Source organism: Gossypium hirsutum, chromosome D08, assembly GCF_007990345.1.
Source record: "Gossypium hirsutum isolate 1008001.06 chromosome D08, Gossypium_hirsutum_v2.1, whole genome shotgun sequence".
NCBI lineage: Eukaryota > Viridiplantae > Streptophyta > Magnoliopsida > Malvales > Malvaceae > Gossypium > Gossypium hirsutum.
Genome location: NC_053444.1, coordinates 9,101,760 through 9,106,932, shown reverse-complemented (window position 1 = coordinate 9,106,932; position 5,173 = coordinate 9,101,760).

Genomic DNA, 5,173 nt, shown 5'->3' with positions numbered 1-5,173 from the left:
GCTGACGTGGACGCGCTTTCGGGGAAATAAGGCCATTCCGATAAATAATTATTTATCGGGCCCATTTTGGTAAATTTTTAAAAAAATGGGCTTTTATATGTAATTTGCCCCCTCATACTTTATAAAAAAATCATTTTATTCTTTCATTTAATTTTAGTTGAAATATACTCATAGTCCCTATACTTTTCATAATTTAAAAATTTCATCCTCATATTTTTATTTTCAAAATTTTAACCCCTTTGTTAATTTAAAAATTCTTATCTAATTAGTAACTTATTAAAATTTTCTGTTATCTATTCTGACATGGAATTTATAAATAAAATAAGGCTTTTAGAAGGTAAAATTTTAAAAGAAAAAATATAAAAATCTAAAAAAGTAACAATGTTCTTCATCTTCTTCTTACACCTTCCACCATACAATCGAAACGACAACCCAAAGATACTCCATCTTCTTCTTCACTGATCCTAGGTGTAGAAAGCTTTGAAATCGAAACCTTAAAATTATAATAAAAAACATTAAACTCATTTCATTTTCCAAAAACCCAGACCAATGTTCTACATCGTCTTACATAATCTCTCTCATCTATTAAACCTGAAAAAATATAATACGTGGATGAACTTTCACAAATTTCGATTAAGGTAAGGAGGCTATAAATGGGGGATTTCGTGGGTTAAAGGTTCTGAAGGAAATTTTCGATTTCAAAGTTAGGAATTTCGTGGGCCGTAAGGGCAACTGGAAATGAGTTAGGGATTTCGATAATAAAAAACCCATAAAATTTATATTATCGATTTCAAGGATTCTTGCAAGGTTTCAAATTTCATGGGATAAGAAGATGGAGTAAAGACAAAGCGATTTTTCTGGATGAGATTAAAAGTATTGAACTGTTTGACTTTTATGTGATTACTTTTTAAAATTTTACATTTTAAATTCCACCTAACTTTTATTTTATCAGTAAATTTCATGTCAATATAGGTATCAGAATTTTTTTTTAAATATTAAATTAACAAAGTCAAATTTTTGAAAATCAAATTAGGATAACTAAATTCCTAAAACATGAAAAAGTATATTATAGAGATATTTGATTAATTAAAAAATTTGCATGTGATTAAAATATGTAAAAATACTTTAATTTTATACCGATATAAATAGATTTCTTCCCCCACAAACAAATTTCAATGAGGAAATAATTGCATACACTATATAAATATTACATAGAATACATTAGATTATAAATCAGCTTTTGATTTCTAAAATTATCTATTTAACCTTACTTATAATTCTAAATATGATTTTAAAAATAATATTAAAAGTCTAAAACTCTATATTAGTATCTTAAAATTTAAGACATAGTTTAGCATTACTTCTTAAAATTATTTTTGGGTAAAAGCTAAAATTTGTTATTTCTACTTTTGCATCGCATTTTTATCCCAAAAATATCTTGTTTAGCAATATTTTTATCTCAAAAATATTTCTTAGAAATAATACTAAACTGGCCCTTAGTCGGAGTTGTGATTATTATTGATACCTAAAATAAATTTTGATAATACAAATTTTCCAAATTGCATATTTTACGTTAAGATGTGGACTGTAACTTATATGATAACACAAGCCAATCCAATCCCTACACAAGAAGTAATCCATGTCAGTTGCGTTTCAATTAAGGCTTGGATTGCACGTGACGTAAATGCCATCAGCTTTTCTTTATTTTAAACAAAAGAAAAGTAACTACTCCGTTTTCGTATTTTACTTTGTTTTATTTCTCAGATATGATCTATTCATGTAACCTAAAGTACTAACATCCTTAAATTTATATGTCCACTTGATAGACGGATGTCACAAGGTTGGTTTTGGTATTGCATATAAGTGTTACCAGTCGACATGTAGACCTTTATTTCATGATTGCTTATTTTTAAAGTTCAATCTTAAGCTTAGTTTAAAGTATGGACCAAATATAACATCTTTAAATGTTTAACTCATTAAATAAGATTGGATTTTATGTAACAATTGTTTTTAATTGTGTCACGATTCGTCATGGCAATGCCTTGATAGTGTTACTATGATGTCCCTTAAACATTTGTCATGGTGTGGCATCCAGCATGGGAGGTATCCTAATGTAGGGGTATAATAATTGTCCTCTAATTGACGAGAAGTTTATAAAGTGAGCATCTTTGAGACTAATGATTTAGAGTGATAACGTGTCTTTTCTTTGTTAAAGATAGAGGTTGTTGTCGTTTGAGATACCAGTGTTGACGTGCATTGATTACTTGTGTGGTATTTTCAAAACTTTCAAAACGTCATCTTTAATGGGCATGATTGCTCGACTTTGATGTGGCACCCTTTAATTGGTCAACAATGACTTCTCTTTTGAGGCCTTTTTTTTTTCTTTTGTCGTTTCACCATCATGTTGCTCCTTTCTTTATAATAGACTTAGGGTTCTTTAGAAGGCATTTTCATTTCGTCATTCTTAATGAAAAACTAGCAACTTTTTCATAACCATCATCATAAACATGCATGAAATTTAATTCAAAATCCAACCATTCAAGCTCATAAAACGTTTCATTTACAATTGCTCATATCATTTCTCTAAATAATTAACAAATGGAATAATATAAAACGTATGAACTAAATCAATCTGAATAACCATAAAGTTCATTGGTTTGTTAACATAAATTTGCATACTAGATATGTTTTAATCAAATATATTATTTAATTATAAAACCTACTATAACGACATAAATAAATCAATTACTATTCATTTTCATGAACAAATGAAATGCTTAAAACAATATGTAATCCATGTAATCAAAACTTAAAAAGATGACTATCTCAAATCTTTAAACCATATATCAAGTTGATTTAATATTTAAAGATGTATCTTTTTTTGTTCTATGTTGAGTCTTGATGATAAGAAGTAAGCAAATTAAACTTCAGTAGTAGACTTTGAATTCAATCAAAATCTATTAATAGCAAACTTTGAGAGTGAATCTTATTTTTCAAGTGTACAATAGGTACATAACCAATGACTCTTCATAAATAAATTGTCTCTCTTCTTAAAAAGTTATTGGAAATTCTTGTTCTTTTCTTGCTTTCTTCATTTTCCACTTCTAGTGGTGAGAAAATTTATTATGACAATCCTCCATGACTATTATTATGGTCCAATTAACTACATCCACGTTAAAGATTATGTCTTTCGAATTATTACATATTGTTACATTCTCTTCAGGGAATGATTAGGTTTCGTGGTTAAAAACTTTTGTTCAATCATAAGTAAAATTTTTTTATGATATTACTACCGTAGGAGCACATTTGAATCATGAAAAGTTGAATAAGTTCTCTCTCGCAAGGTTCTCATCAATAATATTTTTCCACATAATTTTAATTAAGAACTTATTCTGAATACTGTAGAGTTATACTCGCAGTTTTAAAAAACTTGCAACTTCATATGCATCCAACCATAACGAGCTTTAGATAGAATTACTATATTTTATTGCTTATATGTAACAACCCGATTTTTAGTGGTATCGAAAACATTAATTTTGGGATCACAAATTCGATGAGTAAGTTCGTATAATTAATAGTTAAATTATACAAGTCAATAGTAACTTTTATATTGAATTTTGATTTGATGATTTTAAACAATTGAATTAAAGTTAGTATAAGTGATTTGATTCAAAAGTCAAGTGGTTATTGAAAACGAGGTATTATGACCTCATTTCTGTAATATAAAGTCGTAAATATTTTTATTAAATATTTACAGAGTCGTATTATATGTGAATTGAAGTTGGGTTTGGTAATTTTGATGATTTATTGCTTAACTTAGGTAAAAGGATTAAATTGTAAAAGATGTAAAAGCTAATTGCTATAGATTTAAAATAGTAAAAGGATCAAAATGGTAATTAAACCATGGTCAAAATGTCCAAGCATTGGTGGATAGGGATGAGCAAAATTCGATTCGATTCGAAAAACTCGATAAAATTTTCAAATTTTGAATTAAATAGTTTGAGTTATTTGAGTTAATCAAGTTATTTGGATCAACTCAAATAAAAAATTAAGTTTTTCGGTTTAACTCAAATATGAATTACACAATTTGAGTTATCTGAAAATCCGAATAAGAAAAGGTAAAACTACGCCATTTTGATAAATGTTTACCTTTTCTAAAGTTAAAAGTCAAAACCATTAAATTAAAAGGCAAAACTACGTTGTTTTGATAAATGTTTACTCATTAAGTTAAAAGGCAAAATCATTATATTGTTTATGTAGTTAAATAATTTTATACTGTAACACCCCTAACTCGTATCCGTCACTGAATTAGGATTACGAGGCATTACCGAACAAAACATAGTTCATCACGATCATTTATTACAATTCATGCACAAAATTATAATGACTTTTTTACGATAGTTATCAAATTCAAATAGCAACCATTCACTCATTCATATAAGTCAAATTCATATATATAAAGCACATAACCAATTAATTCAAACATGCATTATTAATCATATTACAAATACGAACCATGCTTCAAATTCAATCATATCAATATCCTATATTCAATCAAATTTTCAAACCAACTAACATGCATCAAAGTCATACAACACGTGCTTTATAAATATAATTTTCAAACCATATGAACATCACATTCATGGTATTCGACTATCTAAATTAAAACCAAGCATGTATCATTTCATATGTGGTACCTAGCACATACATTATGATCTTCAATTTTATAAATCTATTTCATTAGCAAATTGTCAAACGTACATTTTACATACCTATGCACATTCGAATTATTAAGTCAAAACAAAACACACTATACGGCTTAAATAACATCCGTACATGAGACATTATCAAATATTAACAAATGATTAAATATGATCTTGTACTTTACTAATTTATGCACAATTTACCATTTATGTCAATACCTAGACAACTATCCAATAAATTATAAAACATATTCGTACTTTGCCATCACAAACCGTACCTAAACAACCAATATGCAAGCAATCACTTATACATAACTTAGCTTATGGGAACATATGCATTATAGTAAAAACACATCCATAAACTAAATCGTTACTCAACCAAAACATATAACCAATACACCATACATATATACCATGAAACATACTTCCCAAAATGAGCTTATACCATGACCGATTATATACAAACATTA